Raw genomic sequence first — 20,000 nt, forward strand, 5'->3', positions numbered from 1 at the left:
GCGGCTGACGACGCGCAGAGAGGCGGCGGGCTGGGGGATCCGACAAACCCCAGAAGAGGACACGCCTCCACGATCGCTAGAGAAGACGCTTTCTCGCCGAAGGTGGATCGCCCCCGACCCCCGGTCGCCCCCGTAAGGGCCCTGGGCGGAGGTGTGGGGGGGTCTGCGGTATGGGGCAAAACACGCACGGTTGGCGACTCCTGAGCGTTCGCGGTCGGGGCCCCTGGTCCAAAAGCCACCTCACTTCGAGGGGAACACTCCCCCGTCGGTACGGGAGAGGGGTCACCGAGGCAGACCAGGCCGGTGGCAGAGGCCCCCCACGGGGCCGGCCGGCACCACGTCGCCGGCCCGGCCCCACCACGATCGCCCACACGACCGTGCAACAACCCCCCCCTCGGGCAGGGAGGGAAGAGCACAAGCCGTGCGCTCGCCTTTCGAAGTCCGCCACGCACACATCGTGGGGACGCCGAGACAACGCCCCCCGCCCGCCCACGCGGCGCAGGAGGATGCCTCTGGGCTTGCCCGCCTCGACCCCCCCCAACCCCAAGCACGCTGCTCGAGGGTGTACCCAACGCAGCAGACGCTGCAGCGGCGACCAGAGGGGGACGCCGGGAACGAGGACGACAACCACCGCTCGGTTTCGGGCACCTTGGAGAACAACCCGGTGCGCTCCGGGGGCACCACAAAAGGGCCACGCAGACCCAGCAGCCGCGCGCCAAACGGGGCGCGCCACCGGGCGGGCGGCACGGCCCCACACCCGTCCGTCACGGGGAGGGGTGATCCCGGCCAGGCAACAGCCACACAGGGCGAGCGAGGGCTGCCCGCTGCGTCAAGAGGACTCACGATCCCCCGCCAACGCCACGAGGCCGAGGGCGGGGCGACCGCGGTCGGGCCGGATAGTCTCGCACCCGCGCCTCCCACGCACCGCCCACAGGCGGGGAAGGAGAGGTGAGGTGCCCGCGGGCAGAACGAGAAGAGCGGCCACCATTCACCATGAATGGACCGTCCCTCGCCTGGCACGCGGCTCAAGGCCCGGGAGAGCGCGACGTCACCACATCGATCAGGCCCCGAGGACGGGGAGGGTTGGGGGAGGTCAGTCAGGCCGGCGAGGACAGCGATCGGAGGAGCCCGCTTCAGCCTCGCCAGCCCCGCCTCCCAAGCACAACCCAAAGACGAGGACCGCCTGACACGCAACGGCACAGAGCCAGCGGGGTAATGGGGAAGGTTGCCGCAAACCTCCCCCCCCTCCGGGTGCCGTCTCTCGAGGGGACAAGAGACCAACGCGAGAGGCGGGCACCACCGTCGGGACACTCCGACGCCCTAGAGCCGGCGCGCGGGCCCAGGCGGTCAGCTCAAAGGGAACAGGGCAGGGCGCTGGATCCCCAGGAACCCAGAACCCTGTCCGCGTGCGGAGGCCCAACCCCTCCAGCGACAGTCGCCGAAGGACAGCGTGTCAGTACTAACCTGCAGGCGGAAGATGACGATATGAGGTGATCAAAAACACCGCGCAGGAAGACGGGGACCGAGCCACTTGAACACGCCTGCCCCCACGACACTCGACACGGCCACCTGTCCCCAGCAGGTCCCCAGCGCCAGCAGACAAGGGGCACTCAGGGACATCTGGTCGGCCCCCCCCCCCCCCCGTGGCGTAGAGGGCCAGGGAGGCCCTCACCGTCCACGCGCGCCACCCAGGGCCCAGCACGGGGACTTGTGGAGGAGAAAACATCGGGACGGGACCGCCACGGCCCACGAGCGGCCGCGGGCCGACAGGGGTCGCCCTCGCCGGCCACCCAGGGCCACCCAGGGCCCGGTCCCCGGCCCCAGCACGGGGACTTGTGGAGGAGAAAACATCGGGACGGGACCGCCGCGGCCCACGAGCGCCCACGGGCCGACAGGGGTCGCCCTCGCCGGCCACCCAGGGCCACCCAGGGCCCGGTCCCCGGCCCCAGCACGGGGACTTGTGGAGGAGAAAACATCGGGACGGGACCGCCGCGGCCCACGAGCGCCCGCGGGCCGACAGGGGTCGCCCTCGCCGGCCACCCGCGCCACCCAGGGCCACCCAGGGCCCGGTCCCCGGCCCCAGCACGGGGACTTGTGGAGGAGAAAACATCGGGACGGGACCGCCGCGGCCCACGAGCGCCCGCGGGCCGACAGGGGTCGCCCTCGCCGGCCACCCGCGCCACCCAGGGCCCGGTCCGTGCCCCCAGAGTAGGACTCGGAAGAAGCCACGGACGACTGGGTGCCACTCACAGGGCTATCCCTGCCTCCTGATCGGGAACCAGGGAAAATGGGTAGGAAAGGCGAGGCCGAGGGAGAGGGACACGCATGCACGGGACGGCGGCCGGTCGCCGGACACCCTCCTCTCCCGTCCGCGTGTGCCGTCTCCTTCCTGTCCCCGCGGGGTGGGTCGGGTCTCCAAAGCGGCCACAGCGTGCTGGTCGACCTGCCCGGGCAGCCCCGCAAGCCGCCTGGCTGGCTGAGCCTGGAAGCGCGGCGACAACGTCCTCCCGCCACACAGCCCTGCAGGCCCAAGCTCTGCCTCCCAGATGTCCCAGCCGGCGTCCCGGCACGAACCAGATGGCCCCGCGAAGGCTGCTTGCTTCCCGGAACTCAGCCTCGCTCGCATCGGGGACTGTCCCCTGCTTTGCCTGCTGCACCGAAGATGCAGAGGACAAGAGACTTGTAGAAAAGCGGCCGCCAGGTGGAGCCCGACCACAACCGGCGCCAGCCACCAGAGGTCTGCTGCAAAACACGGGGCAACCCTCTGGAGCCCATCATTTCAGAGTCCAGAAGGTCCCCCGGGGGCATCAAACACAGTCCCCCTACTCCCCACGGAAGCCATCGAAAAATGACGGGTCAGTCTAGGGCCACGCCACCCTGAACGCGCCCAATCTCGTCTGATCTTGGAAGCTAAGCAGGCCCCGGCCTGGCTAGCACTGGGATCAAAGAAAGGATGGGTCGGCCCGACCACCGACACCGTCCACCAAACCCGTCTCTGCACAGACCACAACATAGCCGAGAGACAGACAGGCAGAAACAGAAAGAGAGAAAGGGAGAGAAAGGAAAAGAACAGAAAGAAAAGAGACGGAGAAACAGAGAGAGAAAGTCAGAAAGAAGAAAACAGTAAATAAGAAAAGACAGGAAGAGGGCGCGGGGAAGAAAGAAAAAGGAAGGGAGGAAGGAGATAGGAAACACAGAAAGACAGAAGGAAAGAAGAAATAAGGAAAGAAAAGACAGGCAGAAAGAAAGAGAATGAGAAAAAGGAAGGAAGGATGGAAGCAGAAAGAAAGAAGAAAGAAAGAAAGACAGACAGACAGAAGGAGGGAAAGAAAGAAAAGAAAAAGAAAGGAAATTAAGAGAGAAAAAGAAAGAGCACGGAAAGATGGAAAGAGAAAAAGATAGAGAGAAGGAAGGGGAGAGAAAGTATAGAAAGAGACAGAAAGGAAGAAGGAAGGAGAGAGAAAGGAGAGAATGAGAAAGAAAGAAGGTAGGAAAGTAGAAAGGGGGAAGAAAGATGGAAAAAACAGAGATAGAAACACAGGATAACAGGAGAAAGGAAGAGAGGAAAGAAAAATGGAAAGAAATACGGAAGGAAGGAAGGCAGGCAGGCAGGAAGGAAGACAGGAAGACTGAAAGAAGGAAACAAAAAAGAAGTAAAGAAAAGGCAGAAGGAGGAAGAGAAAGAAAGAAAGAAGAGGGGGGGAGAGATGATAGGATGAGAAAACCTTTCTGTCGTGGAATCATAAAACCCCTTCCTATCTTAGGATCATGAAACCCAGGGTGGAACTATGATACACTTCACATTCTCAGAGCACGCCGGCTGGTGAAACAAAGAAAGAAGTCAGGGACAAAGAGAACACATTCACGGGGCCTGGCCGGGGGCCAGGGTGGGGCGGCCCGAGGCTGTCGCCAGAGCCATCTCTGTGGCAGGACGTCGCAACACGCCTACCGGATTTTCCCATAACGCTCGCCCGCCGCCAGGTGACCCCCGTCATCCACCGATCCAAGTGCCAGCCTGGAAAGGACGGGCTCCCTCGTGGGGGAGGGAGCGTGGGGGCGGGAGTGGGTACACACTGGGTCGCAGGCCTCCTCCCGGCCCCTCTCGGACCACGTCTCTCAGCCCTCGGGCACACTCCCCACCACTAGTCGACCAGAGAGCCCCCGGGGGGGGGGGGGCGGAGGGGGGCGTCCACGGCAGGGAGAGAGGACAGGGACCCATCGGCCCGTGCTAGATGCCACGGGTGGAGGCAGGACCTGCTGAAGACACACGAACAGTACGGAGAGGTTCAGAGCGGGGCCTAGGCGCAGCCACTCACGATGATCTCACAGTTGGACTATCTGTCACGGTGCACCGAAGCGCATGAAGTGGGCGCTCCCGGAAACGGCGTGTGTGTGTGTGTGTGTGTGTGTGTGCGCGCGCTGCGCGCGCGCGTGCGCGTGCGCGTGTGCCTGTGTGTGGGAGGGAGAGAGAGAGAGAGAGAGAGATGGGAGAAGACGGTCGGTACATTCACTCACTCCTGTACCCGGGCCAGTCGTTTCTCCCGAAGGACAGAAATCCATAAAACACCCACGTCTAAAGAGTGTTTACACAGAGCTAACCCTAGGTCGAATCAGTCAGGAGTCGAGTGCGGGGAATCCTATGGTCCCAAACTGGGACTCCAGTCCCGGCCCCATAGCAAAAGGGGGTCATTTCTCAGAAAACGCACGCACACAGAAACGGGTAACGTTTATACAATTTTATACCGTGGTAGTGACTTCCTTCCCCGCGCCCGTGTTCTTGGGATTGGTCTCACTACATAGTACTTTTTTGTTTTTTCTGAGCTTTATTTTATTTTATTTTATTTTACTGTCATTTCGTTAGAGATGATGGGGAGGGGTGGCGGGGGAGCAGGGCATAGTTCACTCACTGGAAGCCTCAAACTCCTGGGCTCCAGCGATCCTCCTTCCTCAGCCTCCCAAATCGCTGGGACTACAGGCGTGTGCCACCATGCCCGGCTAATTTTTTTCTATTTTTGGTAGAGACGGGGGTCTTGCTTTTGCCGAGGCAGGTCTCGAACTCCTGACCTCAAGCGATCGGTCCTCCTCCCCGCCTTGGCCTAGGATTACAGGCGTGAGTCACCAAGCCTGGCCTGGATCGGTTTTTAATAGGTAAGGTCTACGAGACATCCCAGTCCAAACATCGATTCGGTGGGTCTCTACAGGATTCCGGGCGGAGATCCGATCTGGGGTTTACAACGTGGAGAATTAAGGCCTGGCTAGCAAAGAGCCCAGTGACTGAAGAGGGACGATGCTCGTCAGTCGTACAGAGCCTGAAAAGATGCAACACGGGGAAACGTTTCCAGGTTCCTCTCAGAAGAGGATGTCAGATGAGATGCCGAAACGAAAAGAATGGGTTCAAGCCAAAAGGAAAAATAGATAAATAAGTCAATAAATAAAACTACGGGAGACAGCCAGGAGACACTGTTTCCTCAGAAATGGCTAGGAAGCCTCCCAGGATAACCTGGATAGCAGCATATGTTCCTCCTCTTCCTCCGGCTCCCTCTCTTGTGTTCGTGTTTGTTTTCTGCAAACGCCAAGATGGGGCAGGGGTGGGGGACACCACGCCGGGTGGGCGAGCAGATCACCCTGCCCACCACAGGAGGGAGCACACACACACCCACCCACCCCGGGTCATCACTCTGTAGTTCCGCGTGAGTGAGGTGAGGCCCGGAACGGTGCTAGTAGCTTTCCAAGTGGTCAAAAAGAATGCACAATAACTGGACCGAGGCCTGTCTGGACGCTGTAAAGGCCCACTTGAAAACTTATGCTTGCTCGCTAGGTGACCGATGTCCGCTTGACCTATGTCTGTAATTGGAAATACGTACCTTGCGGAGATAAAACAAAGCAATTAACTTGTAACTAAGTGTTTAAACTTTCCAGCTGCCTGTTGTAAAATTGATTGTGCTTGCTTAACGCCTGAAAGAATGTTCCTTAATTGGAGCTATCTGTTTCTGTAAACCTGCTCGCTTAAAGACTGTAACCGAAACGAAACGGGGGCCCGAGGCTGGTCCCGGACCACACAGCTGCGGAGTAGGTGGTATAGTGTTGTTTCAACCGCCGTGCCTAAAGTCACGGAGCTCTAGCTTAGGATAGTCTGAAACCTTCCTGCTTTTTTCGGCTCGGGGCCATTCTCTGTACCTGTACCCTAACAGGGCAGGGGGTGGTCGCTGGCCAGCTAATATGGACTCATGACTTGGCTCAATTCGGTCTCTAGGTTGTCCTGTCTCGCACTCCGTACTATAACAGATGCCATACCGGTTCAACCCAGCTCTGAAGGAAAGAAATGCGGAGCGTTCCACTAGCCGGAGGAAGGCAAAACGCACCTCTGCCTTCCTCTGAGGGCACGTCTGAGTGAACGGGTCGTTCTCCCTGCCCGTCACCCCAAGCCCCTCATCCCGGACCCCACCACACCCGGCCTTGACCTCCTCGGCCCTGCCCACCAGGCCCCATCATGGCCTCTGGAGCCTGGGCTCTCTCTCTCTCCAGGCACTGGCACTGCCCCCCGCCCCCACCCCGGGACATGAGATCCAGGGCCTCTGTCTCCCAGGCCTCCCAGCTGTCTTGACTTGCGGACTCAGTGCCTGCTCTGCCAGAGAGACCTCTTGCTGCGGGGTGGCTCTCAGTGGCTGCATCTCAGCGGTCTAACGTGTCCCCCACCATCCACGTGGCCGCCGGCGTCAGGCTTCGGTGCCGTAGTGCCACCCTGCCTCCCTTCCGGGGGAATCCCACGCTGCCTCAGGCCCATTATGACCTGGAAGAGGCTGCACCTGTGGGGTCTGCCCATTTCCATTACCCCCCCACACACACACACATCACCCCCCGGTCCCCCCATAGGGGTTAGGAAGAAGGCAACACGTCCTGGTACAAGGGTTGAACTGAAGGGGCGAGTGAGTGGCCACCTGGCAGGGGCATCGCAACAGATGGCTGAAGAAGTCAGCCGCCGAGTGCAGAAATGTCACGGAACTTGGGGTGCCACTGCCTTGCTGAGATAGGGCCAGGGCAGGCTTTAAAAGGCTAAAATTCTCCCTGCCTTTGGTACGTTAATACAGAACCCATGGTCCTTTCTAATTTTTGATTCCCGGAGAGGCAGGAAGTATTCCAAATGGCCACGCCATGGCTTTTCTAAATTGCCCACAAGGCCTTCTCCGACCCAGCGGGTCAGGGGTTTGCTTTGGTGTTACATCGTGGTAAAAGAGACATCCCACAGCAGTGACCATGTCCATCGACTCCGTCGGCGCTCTCAGGCTCGTAGTCCCACTTTTCAGACAAGCCTGGATGGCCACTCCGTGTCACTCTTTGCCAAATGCCAGCCACTCTCCTCCCCGCCCCGCATCCCCCATTTGGCCACCACAACTCTTCATCCCCAGGCGCCCTCCGGTAAAGTGTGCTCCTGTCTGTACACCTACTCCGTTGGGGGCGGGGGGGGGGGCGAGGTGGCACAAGAGGTGGCTGGTGGCCGGAGCAGGCCCGCCACCTTGAGTGTGTGGAACAGCGCTGAGGATTTCCTAAGGGAAGAAAGAGGGTGGGGAGAGCGAGAGAGCATCTCCTCCTCGTGAACCTCACAGATGATTGAGGACAAACAGGCCTGCACGGGGGGGGGGGGGGGGGGGAGGGGAGGGGAGGGGCAGGGAGGGTGCCGAGTCTGCACCAGAGAAAATGGCTTTGTGGGGGGGTGGGAGGGGAAGAGGGCAGAAAGATTTTCTGTCTTTCTAAAACTTCCCCCAGGCTTTTGGGAACTTGCAGCCCGGCCTGCATCCCTGCATCCCTGAGGCACGTTAACTCTTTGGTTATAACTCCAGGTGGCCCCCAGGGTGGGCGGCCCACAGAGTTCAAGGGCTTTCTTCTCAGCAGAGACGGGACCTTTAGAACAGCTAACTGCAGTAATTGCCTGAAGCTGAGAACCAACCCTCCCTCCTTTAAAACCTCTGTATTTCTGCCTAGGCCTATGTTCACGAAATTTGGGGGTTTGAGACTGAGAAGCTCTACCCTATTTATTTCCTCCTTTGTCAGCAAAGTAGACTCTCTGTTTTCTTACTCCTCATACCGCTTGTCCTCGTTACTCGGCCTCGTGGACAAGCAGCTGAGCTTTCGGTCACAAGTCCACACCCCAGGGTGGAGGGGTCCAATCCACCCCTGTCCAGACCTGGGCCCTTCCTGCCTCCCTCCCGAGACGATCTGTTTGGCAGCCCAGCCGCCTTGGACTGGGCCACAAGGAGGACACAAAGTAAAGACCCAGCCCCCCCCCCCCCACACACACACACACACACGGTAGTGGCGGTGGGTGGCAGTTCTCCAAGGGTTTGGGGCTTTTCCTGAGGCAGGAGACGGAGGGGACTGATTTCTTTAGAGCTCCGTCCCCTCCCCCATGCGCTGTGCCGCCTGGAAGCGGCAGCTCGCGGGGCGGGGTCGGGGCTGAAAGCGGCTCCACCCGAGAGAAGCCCGAGGCGGCTACGTGCGAGCGCGCATGCGCAGTCAGCTCGCGGGGCGGGGTCGCGGCTGAAAGCGGCTCCGCCCGAGAGAAGCCCGAGGCGGCTACGTGCGAGCGCGCATGCGCAGTCAGCGCAGTGAGTGGGGGAGGGGTGGAAAACGGCGGAAGGGCTCCGCCGAGGGCCCGGCCATCTGTGCGGCCAGGCTAGGGGTTTCCCTCTTGGGCCGGGAGCTCGTACTCCGCCCCCAGCCCGCAGGCAATCCCGAGGGGCAGAAGCACGACTTGCTGGGCACCTCCTCGGGCGAAGCGGTCGCGGTGGCTGGGTTACGTGGGGCCCAGACGAGTCTCTGGTTCTGGGAGCGGCACCTCCCCCACGCGCCTCTCCTCTTGGGCCTTCACACCCCCCCCCCCCCGCTCCGGCCCCAGGGGAGGGGAGGAGTGGGGGGCAGGGATCTTAAGCCGCCCCCCGCCCGCCACCGCCAGCTGACCCGTCCCGTGGTTGGCCCAGGGAACCCTAGAAAAACCCTTAAACCTGAGCTGCTGCCCCGCAAGGACAGGGGAAGTCAGACACCCCTCCCTGATGGAGTCAGATTTTATAACAATGAGATACTGAATGTCCGACGGGCCTAAGGCCAGGCAAGACAAAGCTTAACGCATATCTAGCAGGCCAACCGTTTACTGAACTACAGGGCACTTGAGTTTTGGGTAAACTGTCCAGTGGCTTGTCTGTGATTAGCAGACCTCCTTACCTTAACTGAAAACATGATGCAAAGCCTTTAGGCAGAGGTTCATTTATGTCATCAATTGCAAATCAAAGAATCTTTAAACCCAGCTGTAAACCTGTAAACACCGCACCCTCCCTCCCCCGCCCCCCCCAACTGCCAGATGTCCTGCCTTTTCAGCGCAGACCAATGTACCCCTTCCATGTTTTGATTTGTGATTTTACATGTAATTCCTGTCTCCCTAAAATGTATGAAGCCAAACTGTAACCCACCCCACCACAATGGGTCCGCTTGCTCAAGGCTTCTTGGGCGTAGCTCTCTGGGCCATGATCACGGCCGTTGGGCTCAGAATAAAACTCTTTAAATTATTTTGCAGTGATTTGGGGTTCTTTTCCATGGACGAGTCAATCGTGTTCACATTATTTTAGCCTTGGGAGCTTTTTCTTTTCTATTATGTCTGATCCTGATCGCTAGCCAGGTATTCATTCATATTTTTGGTTGGTGGTGGTGCTCAAGCTCGTCTTTGTACGTCCCAAATTGGCGAAAGCCACCGTGAATATGTTTTACACCTTCCAAGAGCTAGCGCTTATTGCCGTATCATAACCAGGGCTCGCAGCAATTTTTCTTTTTTTTTTTTTTAAAGCTGCTTCCACTTTCTACCTGGGTATACATACGAGTATACCCTTTAAATGAATGCTTGCATCGAGGAACCAGGAAGTGGTTTTTGTTGTTGTTGCTGTTGTTGTTTTCCCCCAGTCATTTATCTGCTCCTCAACCCTCATTATTTATCTCTCTCACACACAGACACACACACACACACACACACACACACAAACACACACACCCCATCTCTGTAGAAAAGCTCACGGAGATTGTTCATCCACCGCGTGCTTTCTGTTGACAGTATCTGAGACGATAAGGAGCACCATGCATTCTGTTCTAAGAGAAAAATTGCATATATCAGTATGATTATATTTTACTTCTTGTGTGAATTTAGTGGATCTCATAAAAGCTGATCTTGATTTTCACAGCAGAGAAAAGTGGGCTTCTGTTTTGGTTTTGTTTTTGTTTTTCTGGAGGGGTGGTGTCTTCACATAAGTGATCATCTTTACAAGTATGCTATATCCGAGAAATTTCAGAAAGCTGCAAAGAGTGACTTGTTGACAATGCTTGCATTGAATGATGTATCTGAATCTGTGAATCGAAGGGGTCAGCATCTGACCAGAAAGCACTGTTAGAGGAAGAGGGGTTTCGGGTCTTTTCCTAAATTGTATCTGCCTAAGGCGGAAAATATTTCTGTTTCCCTATGACATGGTATTTTCCTCACAAGCAGTGTTAATGGCTCCATATGACTCTAGACTGGCTGCAGAGCAGAGACTCCATGGTCTCCACTACTTGACTCTGTCTGTCCAAGAATGGCCTCCACAGCTCTCCTCTGTGAGATATCCACTCTCAGAGGTGGCACGGTATGGTGGGTAGGGGGATATGCTGGATTTTGAAAACTCAGAGTTTGAACCCCAGTGCTTTATTTCTTAGCAACATGAACTTTGTCAGATCACATCACCCTGCTGAAGCCCAGTCACCTAAAGGGTAGAAAATGCAATGGATAGATTGACGCTTCTCTTCTCTTCTCCTCTCTTCTTTCTCTCTTTCTTTCTTTCCTTGTGTCTTCCTGTCTCTCTCTCTCTCTCTCTCTTTCTTTTTGTCTTTTTCTTTTTTTTCTTTTGACGGGCCCTCACTCTGTTCCCCAGACTAAAGTGCAGTACCATCATCATAGATCACTGCAACTTCAAACTCCTGGCCTCAAGCGATCCTTTCCCCCTAGGCTTCCCAAAGTGCTAGGATGCAGTTTTATTTTTATCTGTGACACCATGGGAGGAAATATCTTTTAGGGTCATAGGGTCAGAAATTTAGATCTCTTCTTTGAACTCATGGTAGCGGCTAACTGGGATTTTCAGTGTGTAAACGTAAGCCACTTGTAATTTCACCAGTACTCCCGTTACTTGTCATCTATTCAGGAGGTGAACTCTTCTTCCCCTACCATCTACTGTTCAAACGCGTTGGCCACAAGGATAATTTGAATATCAGATTCAGAGCACAAATAATTAAGGTCCTGTAGCGTTAATAAGTAAAAGGGGCCACACACAAACCTGTGGAAGTCTGTGTCCCTTCCAGTTTTTTATTTTGTTTGTTTGTTTGTTTGTTTTTGGGTCCCCCCCCCCCCCGAGACTGAGTCTCACTCTGTTGCCCGGGCTAGAGTGAGTGCCGTGGCGTCAGCCTAGCTCACAGCAATCTCAAACTCCTGGGCTCAGTCGATCCTCCTGCCTCAGGCTCCCCAGGAGCTGGGACCACAGGCATGTGCCACCATGCCCGGCTAATTTTTTTCTATATATTTTTAGTTGTCTGGACAATTTCTTTCTATATTTTTAGTAGAGACGGGGGCGGGGGGTCTCACTCTCGCTCGGGCTGGTCTCGAACTCCTGACTTTGAGCGATCCTCCCGCCTCGGCCTCCCAGAGTGCTAAGTTTACAGGCCTGAGCCAACGCGTCCGGCCTGTGTCCATTCTTTAATGTTGTGTGTTGCTCAGTTATGAAAAGGCAAGGGAACATAAAATCCGAGTTTTAGGGATGACTTATAGGCTCAGTATTCTTTTTTTTTTTTTTCCTCCTCTAAGCCTATGTGAATATCAAGGAGGGTAAAAAATTCAGTGTTCTCAGTTCAGTGCCCAACCAACCTCTGTTTCCAGAGTAAAAATTGAGCATCCTATTACACCTTTATTTCCCTTTGGTATGCTAAGGCCCAACTCGGCAGAGAGGTCACTGTTTATTCTCTTTGCTAAGATCACATGTGCCATAGTCTGTCTGCTTTGTCTCCTTTAGGGGTAATCATCCAATCTTACCCGGGCCCCTCACATCCTCGTGACAATAGGCCTCCTTGGTTTACTGAAATAGAAAAGACCGGCTCATCAGCAATGTTCGATCGGTTGCTTCAGAAACAAATGTTGTTCTGCTTTCTTTACTATGGTTTTTTTTTTTTCCTTCTTTCTTCCGTCAGACCCAATCCGATATAGGTGGGAGAGAAGGTAACCGGAGCCTCTTGAAAAACCGAAGTGAACCAAAGCGAGCTCACAGATTCAGATAGAAATCAGGAGGAAGAAAAATTGAGAGATAACATGGATTTTCTGTCTAGCGGGTGTTCTCACACTTCAATTTTACCAGAAGCGTTAGGTAGGATGACGATGACGATAATTGTGACAAACACTATTCTCATTGGACAGATAAGGAGGCAGGCTCAGAGTGACGAGTAACCTGGGCCTAAATAGATCGCTAAGAAGCATCATAGTGTGTTCCTTGGTTACGCTGTTTTGTGAAGCTCAAAAAGTTTGGGGTGCGCGTGCGCGTGCGTCCATGTGCGTACGCAATCATAGGTGTTCTAGTAAAACGGATACGAGGTAGGATTTCCCATACCTTCAATGATTTCATGTCCTGCAGGAACATAATGTTCCGGGATCAGGTTTTTATTCTGCCTTCTGTGCCACATGCTCAACATGCCTGTGACTTTACAGCCGAGACTTGCTCAGGGGGAGCCCATTCTCATCTTCTGGGAGGTTCTGCTAATCTTTAAAAGACAAGGACATAGGAAGATGATCCTATAACAACGACTGTGACCACGATTAAAGGCTTACTGTTTACCACGCGTGCTTCTGTGGGCTTTGCCTGCATTTGCTTTTTCACTCTGCACAATATCCCTGTGAGGTAGGCACCATGATTTCTGCATTTGCAGATGAAGAGGCTGAGGCTCAAGAGGATGTATGACTCGCCAAGTTACCAAACACGGAGTGTCGTCCAGGAAGCCAGTCCAGGCCCCCCGGCTCTGCAGCCACTCTGCAATGCTGATTCTGAGCCTGACCGTTTCATCACTGGTGGCTCCCTGAGAACCTTGACTCGGCCCCCTTCCTCAGTTCACTTGGGAAACATATTCATGTGTGTGTATTTCTCTCCTTCCCTCTCCCACCCCCCCCTCTCTGTTTTAGTTTTTATTATTTTGAAAAGTGCATAGAACGATAAAAACTTTAAAAGTAGGAAAAAGCTTACGGAACACGTAAGGACACAGAGAAAGAAAATATCTGTGTACAACAGTGCAACGCATTTGTGTTTTAAGTCGTGGTGTTGCAAAAGAGTCCAAAAGTTTAAAAGAAAGAAAAACAAACAAACAGACAAACAAACAAACAAACAAAAAAAAAAACCAAACCACCATGGAAAAGTTTATGAAGTGAAAACACTTACAGTAAGCTAAGGTTAATGTATTATTGAAGAAAGAAATTTCTAAAGGTAAATGTCGTGTGGCCTAAGTGTCCAGGGTTTATGAAAACCTACAGTAAGTAATGTCCTAGGCCTTCACATTCACTCACCACTCACCGCCAACTCACAGACTCACCCAGAGCAACCTCCCGCCCGCCCTGCAAGCTCCATTCACCGTAAGTGCCCTGGCCAGGTGTCCCACTGCACAGAAACCTATTAGACTGCATTTCTTCCCATTACTATCAGTAGTTGTACATTTCTTAGGACTGTAGGCCTACGATACACCTCCAGGCATAGTTAGGGGTTGGGAAGAGGAGGGAAGAGGCCATTCTTCATTTATTAATTGGGTAGCATGGGGGCAGGGGAGGCAGTTTCCTCCTTCTCCTCCTCGTCCCCCTTCTCTCTTGTTTTGCTTCTCCCTCTCTTGTTTTTCTTTATTCCCCTCCCAGTTCCCCCTTCCATCGTCTCGATGGATTTGGATGAGACGTAGACATTTTCTACGTCAGGCCTTAATCATACCGAGGGAGCAGGAGAAAAGTAAGCCGCCTACCATGACACGATGGAATGGAAGTTTGTCAGCCATTGACTGCTGTGGCATTCCGACATTTAGTGTCTTCAGGACATTCTATATTTCTGCTATCCCACTAGAATATATCTCCTCGATCACTACTGTGTGGCCACATCCCAGCTGTTTCGTGAGCCACCCTCAATGTTCGTGACAATGTAGTGTGGGGACTCCCTCCGTCTGGTGCCTTAAACTCGCACATTTGGGGTTTTGTATCAGGATAGCAAAGCGATCGCCTTTAAATAACCTGGCTGGCCATGGTGGCTCATGCCCGTGATCCCCGCAACTTGGGAGGCAGAGACGGGAGCGTGACTTGAGCCCAGCAGCTGGAGACCAGCCTGGGTAACACGATGAGACCTCATCTCTACCAACAAAAAAAAGAAAAATTATGGCGGGTGTGGCAGCATTTGCCTATAGTCCCAGCTACTCAGAAGGCTGAGGCAGAGAGGATCACTTAAGCCCTGGATTTGGAGCTTGCTGTGAGCTACAATCAGGCCAAGGCGGCCTGGGAGAGGACAGAGTGAAAGAAATCCTGTCTCAAAAAAGAAAAGAAAAGAAAAGAAAGAAAACAAGACCGATAACACAACACAACTTAGAAGACTTGGTGTTACTGAAAGCTCGGCCACTTGCCCACGAGGCCGAATAACGAGGACAAGCTGTTTGAGGAGGAAGGAAAGAGAGAGTCTATTTTGCCGGTAAAGGAGAAAATAGGGTAGACCTTCCCATCTCAAGCCTCCGAATTTCCCCGATCATAGGGCTAGGCAGAAATACAGAGCTTTTAATGAGGGGGGGGAGGGGTTCTCAGCTTTAGCGATGATTGTGGTTAATTATTTCAATCGTCCAGGCTCTGCCAAAAACAAAGCCTGTGAACTCTGCCGGCTGCCCACCTGGGGGGGGGGGGGCGGGGCAGGGGACCACTTGGGAGTTTTAAGAAAAGATTTAACCTGCCTTGGGGACATAGGCCAGACTACAAGCTCCCAAAAGTGGTGGTGGTGGTGGTGGTGGTGGTGGTGGTGGGGAGCGTAAAACGACAGAACGTCTTTCTGTCCTTTATTGGTTTCTCCTTTTCCCCCCCCCCCCCAGGTGCCAAAAGACCTGAGACTGATGCCGAAAAGAAATAGGTACAGGCGCCCACGTGCACACACAAAGATATACGATCGAATACATCGTGTTGACAGTCGGGGAAACTGGAAGATGATGGGGAAGTATCACGAGCAACTTTGTATTTCTTCCAGGACAGGAAAATGGACACGAAGAGAAAAATTCATCGTTCTCGGCGTAGGATAAAAAGCCACATCTTGTTACTTAATATAATTCATTCTGTGATTTAAGTTTTTATACGATATGATATTCGATAAGCCTAAAAAACAAGATAAAAGAGAAACAAACAAAAGGGAAAAAATAAAAATAAAAAAGACGACGGGCAGAGGCCTACGGTCCCGGGAGGAGGCAGAGAGCGGGAGGAGGGGCGCCTCCCGCAGACAACAGGGCGGGTGGGCGGAGACCCGCTAGAGGCTAGGGCTGCCCCGGGCGGGCCCAGAGCTGCGGGCCCGGGAAGAAGAGGGTGGGACCGTCCGGACCGTGCTCTCCTCCCCGCCCTCCACACCTCCCGGGAGTCAGCTCTTAAACTCCCAACGTCACCTGACTTTCCGGATCCCGAGGTCTGATCAAAGTGGCCGCTAGGTGACACCCAGCAACCGCTGCCGGTGTCATCCTGAAAAGAACGGACCCTATGACTGACGGGGGTGGGGCGGGGTGGGGGTGGGGCGCACAGCGGGTGGCCCGGCCAGCTCCCCTTCCTCCTCGGAGCGGATCGGATCATCTGGAACTTTATCCAGAGAGGAGAGAGTGCCCCTGGGTGTGTGCTAGAAGCCGGAGGGTTGGGGCAGGGACCTACCCAAGAGAGAAGTAGAGTACAGGGAGTTTCAGAGTTGACCCACTCACGATCTCGCCCTGGTCAATACAAGAGTGGCAATATCTGTCACCGTGGAATGAACACTTGGTACCGAAGACCTTTGTCTATGCTGGCCCCCCTATGCCTAGGGGGGGGCATGTGGCCAGAATCTGACATCCTAAACGTCTTCGTAGAAAGAATTTGGGGGTGGGGGTGGGGGAGAGAGACAGAAAAAGAAAAGAGAGGGGGAAAGAAATGGCTGCCACAAAACTATCAGAACAGAGAAGCGACCGATAGGGCCTATCTGGTTAAGTTCTTTCCCTACCCAGAGAACGACTTGACGTAGCTGACGTCACTGCAGTCAGGCCACGTTCCGGTGGACACAGAGAGTCAGGGATAGAATTTCACGCTCGGCACTGTCTCTCGTGACAGCGGGAAGGTGGAGGGTGGCTGAGGGTTCTATGCTCCTTTATCACACACCGTCAGGTAGGTCAGGTAAAATTGAGGACAGATTTCCAGTGTTTCGAGAAAGGAAGAGCACTCGTGCAGGCCATCTATCTGTACGTGGGAGAGTGTCCCCGAAAAGTGGCTTTCAGTGCCGGGATGTGCCTAGGCCAAGAAGGTACACGATCCTGAGTGAGAATGGTCCGTCCCATAGAGTCAGTCGGTAGGAGGCCACCGGTCGAGACGGAACTGCCCCCCCCACACCCGCCCCCGCCCCACAGAGCAGACAGACTCAGAATGGAGTCACTCGGTGCCAGTGCCCTGCCCGGGTGCCCCATCATTCAACCGAACTGGGAAACAGGTGGGCTTTCCGACCCTCGGGAGGGAGCTTCACGGCGGGCGGACAGATCAGAAGGGGCCCGGCTCCCTTGAGCGGGCAGGCTGGGGACGGTCGGTGGGGTCTCTTGACAGGAGGCACCACGGAACCCTTGAGGCAATGTCGGGGGCACCTATGTTGCGGTCCAAAGCTAGCGTCTGAGAAGTCGTCCCGAAAGAATGATGGCGTCAACAAGTCCCCTCCGTTCAAGAAACGAGATTCATTTCTAGAGGAGGGCCACCCACGCGGGAGAACCGTAGGCTTCCTGTGGACATTCTCTTCAAAAGGCAATTCACTCAGCGGAGTGAAAACCGGAAAAATCGCTGTCCTCCGACGCAGCTGCAGAGAAAAGATGGCACCAAAATCAATGAAACACACACACACACACACACACACACACACAAACACACCTCCTCCCATCTGAACGAGCACTCCGGACGGTCACATAGGGAGAGCGACGGGCTCTCTTCCCACCCTGTGGTTTTCTACCTTTCGTTGCGGTTTTTTCCCTCAGTGGATAGAGGAGGAGACACAGGGGGCTCAGCCGGCATGCGAGTGGGTTTATCATCCTCTGTGAGTATCAACACGCGACACCACCTAAGTGAAGGAACACACCGGTGTTTCATGTCATGTGGCTCAATGCCTGGCAGATACGAGCCTTTGCAGGCCTCCTCGTGATCGACAGGACGTCGCCTTGGACACGGACACATCTTGTCCCTCCCTCCCGAGGCGATAGGCGGTTCCGTACCTCCTCGGGGCCAGGGCACAGTCTGCCTAGGCACCTACAACACGTGTGGCAACAGCCTCGATGGCTCTGCCATGAGAACGAACTCCCGTGGCACGGGGGTGGGGTGGGGGGGGTCGGGTGCTGAAGAATTCAGCTGAGTGAAGGAATGCCACGGGATTCAGAGTGCCATCGGTGGGCTGAGAGGCGAGCAGGGCGGGCTTTGAAAGGGTAACATTCTCCCTGCCTTCCGTCTGTCTGTGAATACAGAACGTACACGCCAGGCGGGGTGGCTCACGCCTGTAATCCTAGCACTCTGGGAGGTAGAGGCGGGTGGATCGCTCAAGGTCGGGAGTTCGAGACCAGCCTGAGCAAGAGCGAGACCCCCATCTCTACTAAAAATAGAAAGAAACTATATATCTAAAAATATATACAGAAACAGTATCTAAAAATATATACAGAAAAATATTAGCCGGGCACGGTGGCGCATGCCTGTAGTCCCAGGTACTCGGGAGGCTGGGGCAGTAGGATCGCTTGAGCCCAGGAGTTTGAGGTTGCTGTGAGCTAGGCTGACGCCACGGCACTCTAGTCTGGGCAACAGAGTGAGACTCTGTTTCAAAAAAAAAAAAAAAAAAAAAAAAAAAAAAAATATATATATATATATATATATATACACACACACACACACACACACACACACACGTATATCCAATTAGCTGGGCATGCTGGCACATGCCTGTAATCCCAGCTACTCGGGAGGCTGAGGCAGTCTGATCGCTTGAGCCCAGGAGTTTGAGATTGCTGTGAGCTAGGCTGACGCCATGGCACTCTAGCCAGGGCAACAGAACGAGAGACTCTGTCAGAAAGAAAAGAAGAGCGAGAGCGAGAGAGCGAGAGAAAGAAAGAAAGGAAGGGAGAGAAAGGAAAGAGAAGGAAGGGGGGGAGAGGGAGAGAGAGAGAGAGAGGAGAAAACTATTAAAAAATTCGGGACCAGATCCATCGGTCGGTACTCAGAAGCGTGACGATCGGGTGTTCCCGAGCACGTGTGAGATGTGTCTTCTCCCTGACGCCGCGTTTCCTCCACACACACATCACCCATCTGCCGTGGAAAAAAAGCAACAAAAAGAGAGAAAGAGATTAAGAAGGGAAAATGGAAACAGGGCAAAAGAGGAAGAAAGAAAGAAATTTCGAAAAAAAGAGACCAAAGTCACAGCGAGAAGGAAGAATACTGAGCCCAGAGCGACACCTAGTGACCACACCGTCACAAGCACCCTAGGGCCCCAATTCGCCAGAGACATCTGGTGGACCCCAGGGCAACATGTGGTCGACCCGGGGCCATGGCGTCTGCAGCCGATTCCCAGGCGGGCACACGAGCCCGGGGAAACTCATTCTCAGCGCGGGGAGGAGGGGAGGGGAAATAATAGCAAAGTCACACCAGATCCCTTTCTAGTTCATAAACGTGTTGATTGCGTGTTCACGCGCACGTGTGAGAAGGGCCTCCTGGTGTGTCGGCACGTCACCCGCGTGACGTGAAACCATGAATCCGGGGGGGGGGGGGAGCGGAAAGGCGGGCAGGAAAAGGCAAAGAGAGAATAGATAAAATGAAAGGACCAAAAACAAAGTCACACAGCAGGGTAGGGGAGTGAGAGCAAGTCGAGAGACTGCAGACAGAAACTCCGAGAGGAGAGGAATGCTCCGGAGCGCCCCTCGCCCCGCGCGAGAAGAATACCGATCGCAGGGTGACCCCTAGGGGCAGCGAGGCCAGAGAGACCACATCCGCCCCGAAGCCTCCCTGTCAGGATGACAACCACAGAGCAGACATCTGGTCAACCACCCAAGGACCAGACATCTGGTCAACCAGCGAACCCATGTGGAGGCCGCATGCAGCAGCGACATCTGCTCGACCACTCAGGGTGCTCCCTGCCGGGAGGGTGTGTCTCTATGTGTGTGTGTCCGGGGGGGGGGGGAAGATTGCGATGAAAGTCACGCCAGGTCCCGGGATAGTTCGTGAGCGTGATAATTGCGTGTGTGTGGAGAAAAAACGGGGCGGGGCGATAGGGAGTAAAGAAAGGAGGAGCGGGCGAGCGGAGGGGTGGGGAAGGAGAGGGAGTCGAGAAGCCCGCAACCGCAGCGCCTCCTGGCGGTGATCCCCCTCCATAGCATCGATGGGGCCAGCCCCGCAGAGACTAAGTGCGACGGGACATCTGGTCAACCCCAAGGACCATGGGATCCCGGCACGAAACCGGCGGAGGAGGAGGAGGAGGAGGAGGAGGAGAGGAGGAGGAGGAGGAGGAGGAGGAGGAGGAGGAGGAGGAGGAGGAGGAGGAGGAGGAGGAGGAGGGCTAGGCGGCGGTGGCGGTGGCGGCGGGCTAGGCGGCGGAGGCGGGCTAGGCGTCGGCGGGCTAGGCGGCGGAGGCGGGCTAGGCGTCGGCGGGCTAGGCGGCGGAGGCGGGCTAGGCGTCGGCGGGCTAGGCGGCGGCGTGCTAGGCGGCGGAGGCGGGCTAGGC

General features: G+C 55.3%; 1 pseudogene; it reads left to right on the plus strand.

Annotated features, from left to right (window-relative positions):
• Positions 1-18,931: 18,931 nt before the first annotated feature.
• LOC138379494 (small nucleolar RNA U13) lies at positions 18,932-19,023 on the plus strand (annotated as a pseudogene).
• Positions 19,024-20,000: the final 977 nt, after the last annotated feature.

This window comes from Eulemur rufifrons, unplaced genomic scaffold (assembly GCF_041146395.1).
Source record: "Eulemur rufifrons isolate Redbay unplaced genomic scaffold, OSU_ERuf_1 scaffold_34, whole genome shotgun sequence".
Lineage (NCBI taxonomy): Eukaryota > Metazoa > Chordata > Mammalia > Primates > Lemuridae > Eulemur > Eulemur rufifrons.